Source organism: Dermacentor andersoni, chromosome 8 (assembly GCF_023375885.2).
Source record: "Dermacentor andersoni chromosome 8, qqDerAnde1_hic_scaffold, whole genome shotgun sequence".
Classification (NCBI taxonomy): Eukaryota; Metazoa; Arthropoda; class Arachnida; order Ixodida; family Ixodidae; genus Dermacentor; species Dermacentor andersoni.
The window spans coordinates 145,011,959-145,025,547 of NC_092821.1; the positions used below are offsets into that span (position 1 = coordinate 145,011,959).

The window sequence follows — 13,589 nt, forward strand, 5'->3', positions numbered from 1 at the left end:
ATACGTTTATTCGGCATCGAAGATAAAAAAAAAATTACGTATACCGTCACAAATAAGGTGCGCGTGGACAATGATTGGCGCTGTAGTGGTAGGCCTTGCATTATTGTTAGACAACCTGAGATTCACTGACTTGTACCCAAGGAGAGCACCGGCAGCAGCATTTTTGCGCATTCCGTCTCGATCTCAATTCAACCGTTGCGGGTAGGAATCGAACCCACAACCTCGTACTCAGAGGAGGAGCCCGATAGCCCACGAGCTACTTCTGGCAGGTCACGCAAGAAATAGACTACGTTTCTCGGCATAACTGAGGGCAATCGGAGAACACGGCAAGTTGGCGTGGCTCATATTTTGTGAACAAATTCGCTCGTTGATATATCAAGGCACAGCGGAGTGCGGGATGCATTTAATCTATCGTAAACAGATCATTACTTGCGGAGAAAAATACTAATAAATATAACGTTAGCTTATTGATGAATTTTGGCGCGTTAACTTTATATTTACGATAATAATTAGAGATATCAAAGGGGTATGATCAACAAAATGTGGGAAATTATGGTGGCACGCAAATTATATACCAGACGATCTACAGTCTGCAGACAGTCCGTAGAAAATTGCCGACCAAGAGCACCAATCTATAAGCCAATAAAGGTTTTTATTGATAGTATGTGTGGTCCTCATAGGAAATCGTTTCTATAGAACTTCCTGTATCCAATGGAAATACGTTTAGCGGGAGAACGATAGAGAGGGACTGCAAGCGACGCGACTGTTCGGAGAACGACGTCGTTTGCTTACCCAAGAAAGCAATTACGATAACGAGGAGCAAACCTGAAAAACGAAATCATTCAGCGTGCGTCAGAGTGATAAAAAAAGCTCATTACATGTGTCCTCAATCCCACATCGAAGATTGGTGAGCCGCTTTGATGGCTGTATGGGCACATGTGCGGCTTCGAAATTCGGAATACTGCCACTATTAAAAAGAAACAAAAAACACGCACATACGAAACCCAGTGCTGCAGTCTGCAGATAAAGGGCTTATATACGCGATATACGATTAAACACGATAAAATCCACCACACTGCTTCTAGTTTCGCGCTCTCGCACAGCCAAGGTTTCGCGATATTGCCAGCGAACCGCCTTTGTCGTGTCATATGTGCTGCGGCAATGCGAAAAAGCATTAGCCGCGGAGTAATGACTGTTTCTTGTGGGAGAGCGAACGAGACAGCTGCTTATGGGTATTTCGTCTCCGCGGTAGTGGTGAAAAAAAATTTTTAAGAAAATGAAATCGCCGTAGCAGCGGCTGGCGGTGCGCGATACGTTTTTAAGGCTTCTCTTCCATCGCATTCGCAAATTAGAAAATAGGAAAGGTGGTTGTCAAGAATGCGCAGCAGCAAAACTTTTTTTTTTTTGCGTTAGTGATTAGGAATGTAGTTATCTGCTCCTTTGATTCCAAGATATTTTAATTTCCCTGACGCCCTGTTTCTCAGTGTTACGGGTTAGGGGTAGATAAAAAAAAGTAGATATATGTATGTCACTTTCACACGGGTGCACAATAAGGCTGATTGCTTAACGTTTTGTAAACTTTCTAGCTACGACGGCTTCGTTTCAACACACAAAAAACAAATTCAACATGTGGGAAGAACTTGAGACCGTGTCCGTCAATCGAAAAAAAAAATGTGGGCAAATTCTACACATAAGTGGATATACAACGTTCAATATGAAAGTCAATCTAGTAAAGTGTACATAGGCAGCTTGCCATCGCTCAGTTAGGTTTTTCTATGCCCCCTTTATAGACATACGCATCATCGCGACTGGATGTTGAGTACACTCCAACATTTATATTTTATTATTGCACTGGCTCTTGATCTAGTGCACTGAAGCTTCGCTTTATCTAAAGCCTGTACCTTATGATTAGCGGCCCTCGTTTGACTGCATTTAACTGTAAAATAAGGGAAAACAACTAAATCCAACGCACACGTCGAAATTTGCGAGGCGGAGATCTCATAAGCCAGCTGATGGAATGCCACGCAACTAAATCTAATGCACAAAATTTTATTTACTGTTGTCTTATACAACATGCAATCTCACGCAATGTTCATGGCTATGCGAAACAACGTTCACAAATTATGCTGAAATGCAAAGGACAGTTCATGCAAATGCGAACTCTGACACGTCGATTCAGTGACGTCACGTAAACATAAGCAATCTTATATTCTTGTCGAGGGAAAAATGTTGAACGGAGGTGCACGGGGCCAAGTCAAGTACTACGCGAAAGACGATGGTAGGAAAGACAAGGGTAGCTCCTTTTATTCCGTAGCATTTGGCCTCATAGAAAACCAGTGCACGAGGCACGGGATTTAGTCATAGCTACAGGCTGCACTTTGAAATTGTAGGCCCTGTAGTCCAGCATGAAGTATCTTCAGACACTCTGTTCATTCGTCTGCATGTCTTAACTAGGAGAATGTGACGTGTCAGCAAGAACGAACTAGTGTTCGCTCATGCGATAATGTACGCCGAACTAGCGTTCGGCGTACATTATCAACAGAATTGTTTGCTGGTTTACTGTAGGTGATGAGAAAGAAGCGAATAGAGCAAGAAGAATCGCTCAAAATATGGAGCCTCGTTTCCTGGCTCTACACAAGCTCCTCTCTCTCTCTCTCTCTTTAAAGCACAGACGCACAACACTTACGTACTTTGCCTATGGCTGCCGTTAATCACGAAACGGTCCAAAATTTTATATAAATCTCATCCAATGCCATAACATTGTATATTTCTTTCCGACCTTATACTAAGAATACAATATTCGGAGAAGTTTGCTTCGTGTGAACACTTCGTGGTTCCTATGCGTCCGTAAGTGTTCGGCTATTTTCTCTGGACGCATATTGCGTAACTTTTTTTAGGCTGCGTAAACCTTACGCAGGCAACAGTTTTTCCAATTCCGTTTCCAGCACTTGGGCGTAGATTTATTGCTATTGAATAAATGCTCTCTCGAAGAGCATGTCTTCGACGTTTGTACAAAAGCGAGCGCCATCGTATGGACAGGGCACATTCCATAAATATTCATTCTGCACAGCGTCATACAGTTTATTTGTTGTGGTTGTTGCTGTTGTTTATGGCCGATGCTGCTGCGCTTGGTTTATAAAATCAGTTTGGCCCCTACCGTTATATAGTCACTTTTGATGCCAACTTGATTTGTCTTAAAACTCGGTTAGCTTATTAGTGCATGAGAGACCTCGTTGAAGCTTCCATGCTTCCTTTCTAAGGTGTAATAGTTTTTGTTGTGTCTTACGTTCAGTTATGATCATGCGCCCTCACTATAGCTAACGACACGGGCAAATTCTGATATTGCTTCTGTTGCCGTTTTAGAGCAGGTCTTACTGAACTCATTGCGTGACCAGGGGCCGGACAGAAGCGCAAGGACCAAAATGGTTGGTGCAATCAGACACGGCTAAGTGGAAGACCTGTGCCGCGACGACGTCTTGTGCCTATCCTTCCGCCAGCCATTCTTTTAGACACCTACAAGCAAACTCGTTGCACCGGAATTTCACTTTCGTTGGGGTTAGTGTTAAAAAAAACTATGAAAGAGTCGGGATAGCTGCAGGTTCAGTCGAGAAGCCCGCAGCTGTGTTTACGTCTTATAGAGTAGCCGGCCATTTTCATCGTGATAAATACCCGTTGTCATTTTTTTTAACTCTGAATGAATCGGGCTACACAGGCGAGGACACAGGTGACCACACTGACGATACCTTTCTCGGGCCGTTCAAAGAGAAAATGTTGTGAAATGTATGCTGCCGTTTGGTGCTGTTGCCACTGTGGATTCGTGACGCCTCCTTGTCGCTTTCAAACACCCTGGCATTTATTTAGGAGCCAAGACTGTGTACGCTAGGTGGCAGTGTAGATGTGAAGTTCATCATCATCATCATCAGCCTAGTTACGCCCACTGCAGGGCAAAGGCCTCTCCCATACTTCTCCAACTACCCCGGTCATGTACTAATTGTGGCCATGTTGTCCCTGCAAACGTCTTAATGTCATCTGCCCACCTAACTTTCTGCCGCCCCCTGCTACGCTTCCCTTCCCTTGGAATCCAGTCCGTAGCTCTTAGTGACCATCGGTTATCTTCCCTCCTCATTACATGTCCGGCCCATGCCCATTTCTTTTTCTTGATTTCAACTAAGATGTCGTTTACCCGCGTTTGTTGCCTCACCCAATCTGCTCTTTTCTTATCCCTTAGCGTTACACCCATCATTCTTCTTTCCATAGCTCGTTGCGTCGTCCTCAATTTCAGCAGAACCCTTTTCGTAAGCCTCCAGGTTTCTGCCCCATATGTGAGTACTGGTAGCACACAGCTGTTGTACACTTTCCTTTTGAGGGATAGTGGCAACCTACTGTTCATGATTTGAGAATGCCTGCCAAACGCACCCCAACCCATTCTTATTCTTCTGGTTATTTCAGTCTCATGATCCGGATCCGTGGTCACTACCTGCCCTAAGTAGATGTATTCCCTTACCACTTCCAGTGTTTCGCTACCTATCGTAAACTGCTGTTCTCTTCCGAGACTGTTAAACAGTACTTTAGTTTTCTGCAGATTAATTTTCAAACCCACCCTTCTGCTTTGCCTCTCCAGGTCAGTGAGCATGCATTGCAATTGGTCTCCTGAGTTACTAAGCAAGGCAAAATCATCAGCGAATCGCAAGTTGCTAAGGTATTCTCCATCAACTTTTATCCCCAATTCTTCCCACTGCAGGCCTCTGAATACCTCCTGTAAACATGCTGTGAATAGCATTGGAGATATCGTATCTCCCTGTCTGACGCCTTTCTTTATAGGGATTTTGTTGCTTTCTTTGTGGAGGACTACGGTGGCTGTGGAGCCGCTATAGATATCTTCCAGTATTTTTACATATGGCTCATCTACACCCTGATTCCGTAATGCCTCCATGACTGCTGAGGTTTCGACTGAATCAAACGCTTTCTCGTAATCAATGAAAGCAATATATAAGGGTTGGTTATATTCTGCACATTTCTCTATCACTTGATTGATAGTGTGAATATGGTCTATTGTTGAGTAGCCTTTACGGAATCCTGCCTTGTCCTTTGGTTGACAGAAGTCTAAGGTGTTCCTGATTCTATTTGCGATTACCTTAGTAAATACTTTGTAGGCAACGGACAGTAAGCTGATCGGTCTATAATTTTTCAAGTCTTTGGCGTCCCCTTTCTTATGGATTAGGATTATGTTTGCGTTCTTCCAAGATTCCGGTACGCTCGAGGTTATGAGGCATTGCGTATACAGGGTGGCCAGTTTCTCTAGAACAATCTGACCACCATCCTTCAACAAATCTGCTGTTACCTGATCCTCCCCAGCTGCCTTCCCCCTTTGCATAGCTCCTAAGGCTTTCTTTACTTCTTCTGGCGTTACCTGTGAGATTTCGAATTCCTCTAGGCTATTCTCTCTTCCACTATCGTCGTGGGTGCCACTGGTACTGTATAAATCTCTATAGAACTCCTCAGCCACTTGAACTATCTCATCCATATTAGTAACGATATTGCCGGCTTTGTCTCTTAACGCACACATCTGATTCTTGCCTATTCCTAGTTTCTTCTTCACTGTTTTTAGGCTTCCTCCGTTCCTGAGAGCCTGTTCAATTATATCCATATTATAGTACCTGATGTCCGCTGTCTTACGCTTGTTGATTAACTTAGAAAGTTCTGCCAGTTCTATTCTAGCTGTAGGATTAGAGGCTTTCATACATTGGCGTTTCTTGATCAGATCTTTCGTCTCCTGCGATAGCTTACTGGTTTCCTGTCTAACGGCGTTACCACCGACTTCTATTGCGCACTCCTTAATGATGCCCATGAGGTTGTCGTTCATTGCTTCAACACTAAGGTCCTCTTCCTGAGTTAAAGCCGAATACCTGTTCTGTAGTTTGATCCGGAATTCCTCTAGTTTCCCTCTTACCGCTAACTCATTGATTGGCTTCTTGTGTACCAGTTTCTTTCGTTCCCTCCTCAAGTCTAGGCTAATTCGAGTTCTTACCATCCTGTGGTCACTGCAGCGTACCTTGCCGAGCACGTCTACATCTTGAATGATGCCAGGGTTCGCGCAGAGTATGAAGTCGATTTCATTTCTAGTCTCACCATTCGGGCTCCTCCACGTCCACTTTCGGCTAACCCGCTTGCGGAAAAAGGTATTCATTATCCGCATATTATTCTGTTCTGCAAACTCTACTAATAATTCTCCTCTGCTATTCCTAGAGCCTATGCCATATTCCCCCACTGACTTGTCTCCAGCCTGCTTCTTGCCTACCCTGGCATTGAAGTCGCCCATCAGTATAGTGTATTTTGTTTTGACTTTACTCATCGCCGATTCTACGTCTTCATAAAAGCTTTCGACTTCCTGGTCATCATGACTAGATGTAGGAGCGTAGACCTGTACAACCTTCATTTTGTACCTCTTATTAAGTTTCACAACAAGACATGCCACCCTCTCGTTAATGCTATAGAATTCCTGTATGTTACCAGCTATTTCCTTATTAATCAGGAATCCGACTCCTAGTTCTCGTCTCTCCGCTAAGCCCCGGTAACACAGTACATGCCCGCTTTTTAGCACTGTATATGCTTCTTTTGTCCTCCTAACCTCACTGAGCCCTATTATATCCCATTTACTACCCTCTAATTCCTCCAATAACACTGCTAGACTCGCCTCACTAGATAGCGTTCTAACGTTAAATGTTGCCAGGTTCAGATTCCAATGGCGGCCTGTCCGGAGCCAGGTATTCTTAGCACCCTCTGCAGCGTCACAGATCTGACCGCCGCCGTGGTCAGTTGCTTCGCGGCTGCTGGGGACTGAGGGCCGGGGTTCGATTGTTGTATTCATATAGCAGGTTGTGGCCAAGTACTGCACCAGGGTGGCCAATCCTGCTCTGGTGAGAGAGTGCGTTACCGGTTCTGGTCACCGGGATCAGGCCACACTCCAGGCCTGTTTGTGCAATTTTCTCAACACACGTTTTTTTTTTTTTTTTTTGTATTTTCCGGTGGAGAATAGCGCGGCACCGGGATTTGAATCACGGTCCTCTTGCACTGGAGACGGATACTCTACCGTCCCCGTAGATGTGAAGTTATAGGAAAGTTATTCTGCATGCATGTCGAAACGGCGTTTTGCTACCCTTCCCTTTACCAATAGAACCCTTCCTCCATTTCCTGCACACGAATTCATAAACTGACATGTCTGGCTTAAACTTGGCTAAAGTTATTAGAAAGTAATCTTTCCAGCCGAAAGCTGTGACAAGGATAGAAAGAACGACGACAAACCACTGTGTGTCATCGTCCCTTCTCTCAAGCTTGTCGGTGCTTTCTGCAGGAAATCTTTCTTATTATGTGCGACCAGCGAGCTCTGGGAAAACACTATTCTGGAGTTAATAAATGTTCCTACCCAAACAGCTAAGAGGAGCCGTTACACTGAACGTTCTGTCTAGGGGCGCATTATAACTGCAGAAGCCATGTCTACGATTTATCATGCCCTTGCAAAGTTTAATCAATGCACACCGGAGAATCAGCAACGTATTCTCCTTCATCATGCAAAATAACGTAGAAAGAACTGGGAAATGCTGCCAAAAGAATCGTTCAATGTATTTCATCTTTTTTTTTGGATTCACAGGATTCGGCCTACACTCGCTGTCAAGAAAGAATGAGTCAGCAGACTTTGCCTGGGACGCCTTTATAAATCACGGCATGTTCACTTTGCGTTGATGATTGGCTCAGTCCATTTGGGGCATGTTTCTTTGTAGAGCGAGTTTCGGTGTATTCCGGCCATATTTTCTGGCAGTCTATCTGGTAGTCTATTACTTTATCCGGGCGGCTTACACGTTGCGGCGTAGGTCAACCAGCGTTCACACGAGAGGTTTCATCCCAAGAACAAAGAACATCGCGATGACAGATAGCCTGTCTCTATATAGTGAGGGCAATAAACGCGACACGATGAGTCCAAGCGAGCTACCGCGGATCGGCTGCAATTTTTCTTGTAGGTGGCGGTGTCGACTTCGTATTGCTTCGGTGGCACCGCTGACCCTTCGCATTCCAGGACTAACGAGATTTCCTTTCCTCTCGGTATTGGTGGTGAGGCCTCGCCGAGGACGGCATTGCCATCGATCAACCGCCTGCTTTCATGCGGCTTTTCTTCGTGGTTTTGTTCGCTGCTTGTCCTGCGCCTGGACATAGCTGCTGTCTCCGTATAACCACTTCTCGTTCGGACATGGTTTCCTTCTTTGCGATGATCGGGAAGAAGCAGCAGCGTACTTCTCAAACCAAGCGATACTAGAACACAGATCGTCCTTTGTTGAGCTCTTTTTTTTTTTTTGTAGACTTAGACCAATGTACTTTCCAAATAAACAACGGCTATTCTTAACTGGTTGTAGATGCGGAGGTATGTTTATTGTGTTTGTTCCACTTACTATAAGACAAAGAATTCAGTGCGATTATGATACTATCATCGCTAGTGTTTCACCTGCTCTTCTTTATTAGCATTTAACGCATGGAAAAGGTGTAAAATGTACGTGTTGAACAGCAATGCTGTCCAGTGATGTTATTGCTCCAGAAAAAAAAGAAGGAAAGAATATTTTAATAGAGATCTTATGTTCATTCATCATTTCGTATCATGCACGCTGCGTATTCTCCTGGCTATTTTAATATTTATCGGTTTTAAAAGAAAGCTTCAGTTGTGGGCAAATTCGATATCTTCATCAAAATGTTAGAAATACAGAAATGCTCAAATTAGGCAGAAGCTTAGGAGACCTTAACAAAATTTGGCGCATTTACGGAGGAAAGCTACGATGTATTTACCTGTTCGAATCACAATTTTGTTGGTATCGCAGTCTTCGAAAAGATATAAAAAAGAAAAATAAACACTCCACAAATGGGAGTAAAGAGTTTTCGTACAGCAATGAAATCACGCTGCCAAAGTGGAGCTAGTCTAAAGTTAGTCTAAAGTGGAGAAATTCGGCGTAATAGCGTACAGCTTCATGGTGGTAGTCGCCGCGAAGCCATTTACAGATTGCAGTACTCCACAAAGCTTTCCAATACCTTGAGTGCGTCCTTACAAAAAAAAAAAAAGCTCATATGCTAGAGCACTTCGTGCGCGAGTAGATGCCTTAATATAACTAAAAAACGCGATCATATTAACAAATGTGGTCGGCGATCGCCAAGCAACAATTCTCAACCAAAAGCTTTGTGAATTCAGTCCCTTGTTTACTGCCGAGGCCTTCGCTTCGCACGATGCTTGGTTGTACTGGTTCGGTAAGTAATGAGAATATTAGAAAGTGTTCGGAGAACATCTAAATGCTGCTAGAGAGACCGGGAAATAATGAAATTCAAAGCAGTGCGAGAGTATCCTGAGACACGAAAATCTTCAGTGCAATATGAAAGTAAGAGACGGAGGCTCTACACAGAATGTGCAGGGAAACAGTGCTAAGCTTTCAGTTTCAACGTTCAACACAACCAGGTTGGAACAGCGTTGCTACTGGGCCAAGCACTCGCAGCGAAGCATGCTTCGCAGGTTCAGACATTCTAATGATGTTGGTTTCAGCATTATAACGATGTTCAGGCATTCTAATGATACCCCATATTACTCCGGATGTCCAGCTATCTCCCCGGTAATTTCGAAAGAATGCACAGTACATTGAAGCGCATATCTCAGGCTCACCATTGACGAATCTCTGCTTTTACTATGCTGAGCAGTTGATTCTGAGGGCCTGCCTGGTCGACGCAGACCCACAGAACCAGCTGAGCGAAATTTATGAAACATCATCTGTGTTCCAGCTGCGCAAGCTTCACGAGGTCCTTGAGTACGTTTTACAAACGAGACGTTTAGTATCGAGGCGTTTTATTGCTCTACGCTCCACTGCTAATCCAGTTCCCATTAAGGTCCACATATAATAACCTTTCCATGCTCTCTAAGTCGAAATAAGGAAATTGGAAGTGCTCATATCAGTCAATGTTATATGCAACAGCGCATTTTTTGTTTCGCTTTAACGCGACACACAAGGAGCAAGCAGCCATTAAGTAGATTTGCCATCTTTTTTAGTGCGATAATTCCATTTACTTCGTTTTTGCTGCGTAATAAAATTTTGCAGAAACAGTCGAAGATTATCGTCAACGTTTTTTGAAACATATCCGCGCCATTGTCGCTCGCTCTGAAGTCTTCATTGCTGATCCAGCGCTTTTCTTTATGGGGGGCGGGGGGGGGGGGGAAGGTGAGCACGCATTGAGAGCCCAATTTGTGTCACATATGTAAATGTAATAATACCTCGCAAGACTTATCTTTTATATATATCATCGATGGCGAAACAAACGCGGAAACGAACAGCACGGCCAGTTTTAAAGCGTTTGGGAAGCTTATTGCATTATTAAAGCCAATATCAGCCTGAAGGAGCGTATTTGTTACAGTTAACATATTTAGGTGTCGAGTTTGTTGTTCCATTGGGAAATTTCGTAGAAAACACAGCTGGTAACTAGCATGTCCTTAGCAGTAGCTATAGATACAGGGTGTCCCTGCTAACTTTAGCCATAGATCAAAGATATGACTAAAGAAAAAAAAATTATTACATGTGCAATGTTTATGTCTTTGTATATCATGTAATTTCACATTATTTTCATTCTTTTTTCCTTGTATGTATTTCTACGCCGATTTTACGTGATGATCAGGTATCTTACTAATTCCCCACCTACTGATATCCCGAATATGGATTGTAGTATTCATAAGAAACAAATCAAATATACCGAAGCACTCGAGGAGCAAGTGCTCAAATTATTGTCGCTGCCCATTGTGAGAAGCAAGTCGCACACATTTTTTTTTGTAATTATGCGATTGGGATAGCTTCCCGTTATAGCGACCCTTTTTCACCAGCAACCGATTGCAATATCGACATACACCTTGCTCGAATGTTCATTTCTGGTCATTGGTCATTGGTCTGCTGACCATCCGATGCAATTATGGCTGTGGCAGCACAGCGAGGGCATACTAGCGCAGTAGATATGCGGACGCGCATTTCTTCATCCAGTCTTGCAGCTCCATCTGGCGTAATTGCCTACCAGTACTTAGCCACATGCTTAGGGAGATTTTCTTTAGTTCTTTCCGCTTGGCTCACGTTGACGTCGGAGCAGACACTTCGCTGACTACCTTTTTTTTTCCACGCTCATTATTCTTGTATATTAGGTGTACTTAACCTTGTTTCGTCATCTAATTACGCCGAGAACACAGTACAACATGACCTTCAGAGACGGGGGGTGGGTGGGGAGGGGGGGCTTCGTTGGTTTGGGTTAGACGCGTCGCGTACGGCAATTAGGGAGAGTAGTTTTAGCATCCTCATTTTGCCGTTGCCCCTGGCGCCGTTTTCTTTCTTCTTCTTATTCGTGAAGCACATCAGCCTTAAGCCCTCGTGGGTCATTACACACACCAAGCAGAACCTCATCCTTCTGACGCAGTTCTTTCTGCGCCAAGGACGGCCCTTGGTGTTTGCGTTCACGTCCGCATCTTACGATGCAGATGACACCACATCCATGCAGAACTCGACCCACCGTGAACTCCGTCGTTGTATGTATCAAAAAAAAAAAAATGAAAGAAACCACAGTCATCGCCGCCTCTTTAGCAAGTGGGTCAAAGACTTGGCATTTTTTTAAAGCGTCAGCAATGGCGCCAATTTTTCACACCTTCAGTGCCGTCGAGGTCGTCCATGGAATCAGTGCATCAAGATCTCGGAGGAGACGATCGCGTGGAGGAAACACACAAAAAGAAAGGAGGCGGCAGCGCAATTCCGGGAGCAGTCGTGCGAAATGTCTTTCATCTGTACAGTGGGCAAGAAACGTCAAGCGTTAATACGCAATTAGCCAAACTAGCCCCACGCCGACAGTTTACTCAGGGTCTCAGGTCTTGCACAATCGAGGTGCGACTACTGCAATGCAGCGGGCGGCCACGGCTTGCACTTGCTCTTCTACTTTCTTGCACTTGCTTCTACTTCCACTTGCACTTCCACTTTTCACACTTTCATGGCTGCGATATCGCTACTGCTCTTTGGCACGCAAGCTCGCTGGCCACGAGTTGCCCGAGACTTAACAAAAGCACGCCCCGCTAATGTAGGCCGTGGCTCCTCCTTGTGACATGATAAAGTAAAAAAATACAACGGCTCCACTAAGATGAAAAAAAAAAGCCCTAGATAAATTCTTCGGCTCCAACTACTGCAGAAAAAAGGAAACTGTCAAAAAAGACCGAGAGATATGCGGCACATTGGTGCTAATTCTCAGTATACAGTACAGAGGAATGAATCTCGTCTTCCTAAATAAACCAGAGCAATATTACTGAGCGCAGTCTCACCTACATTTTGACGCGGAAGCGATCACTGACCGTAGTGTCTGGCAAGGAAGGGTGGAAGTTGACAGCGAATGAGAAACACTAGTGGAAAACGATGGCTCGTCGACGACCCCTGCATTCTCGGCGACCGGTTTCCTCCCGCATTGCGAGAAGAGATGGACGGAAGGCATTGCATCTAGGCGAAGCAGAAGACTCACCCCCGGAGAACCATCGCAACCGCCCCGGGAAAGTTGTGGCCCGGGTGGCCACCAGGCCATATCTCTTCTCGAACTCGTTTTCAGACAGACGTGCACAAGACGAAGGAAGCAGCCGCTACGCATTGAGAGTCTAGGAAAGAAAGCAGAGCTTTTGAGGGAAGCGTAGTTGAAGGACATTGGCTACGGAGCCACGTTCGGGAGGGTGGGACGTCCATTGCTTTCCCTGTGTTCTTCCGGCTGTCAAAAAAGGCCGGGGAGAGGGGTAAACTGAAAGGAAGAAGCCGGCGGCGGAGTTGGGGGCGTTCTAACTGTCTGGTTCGAAAAAAAAAAAAACATGGAGTGGCCGGGGTTTCAGTACCAGCTATACAATTCGGCTCAATTTTTCACTGTAGTTGGTGAGGATGAAGGATGGTCGAGTAACTGAGAACTTCGTATGTTTAGACAGCTCTACAAGCACAAATTTATTATTTATCCATTTTGCCAGCCTGATAAGAAGTTCTAAGTTGTGCTTCAAATTAGAGGACTTATATATTTCAAGTAAAAGACGTGGCGAGATTAGCACAGTTTCTTTCTTTACATCAGGGCGTTAGTATTCGGGGGGCGCACGTGCGTATATATGTAGTAAACCCTGAATAAATATTTTTGGGAAAAGTTAAGGCACATGGTGTAATGGTGCAACTGAAACCGGTAAATGCTCAAGTCATGTAGCATGGTAGGAATTCCATCAATCTGTCCATTTTTGGAACATCTGTCTAACACCTTACGCAGAAGTTCGCCGATTTGTGTTCGCTGCGTTGGCTAGAAAACAGAGGCAATATTATCTTCGCTGCGCTATCTTTAAAGAAAATCTTGAGGCCCTTCCTACTAACCTACATATTTTAAAGATGGAGAATAACGTATAGACTCGTGAAAGGGCCACACTTTTTATCACGATTTTGACAAAAGGTGCGGCCATTACACGGGACCAAAATATTTGGTCAAAATGGCATCGGTGACAACTGGACACCTCGGATCCCCGGATGTACCTTTGCATCATAGGT

At 44.5% G+C, this 13,589-nt stretch overlaps 1 long non-coding RNA gene across 1 annotated transcript in view; it reads left to right on the top strand.

Annotated features, from left to right (window-relative positions):
- Positions 1–6,482: 6,482 nt before the first annotated feature.
- Positions 6,483–13,589, top strand: part of LOC140219895 (uncharacterized) — a 234,931-nt gene continuing 227,824 nt past the window's right edge. Inside the window, exon 1 of the long non-coding RNA XR_011896163.1 lies at positions 6,483–6,875. This is a non-coding gene — a long non-coding RNA (uncharacterized lncRNA). The remainder of the gene's footprint in view (positions 6,876–13,589) is intronic.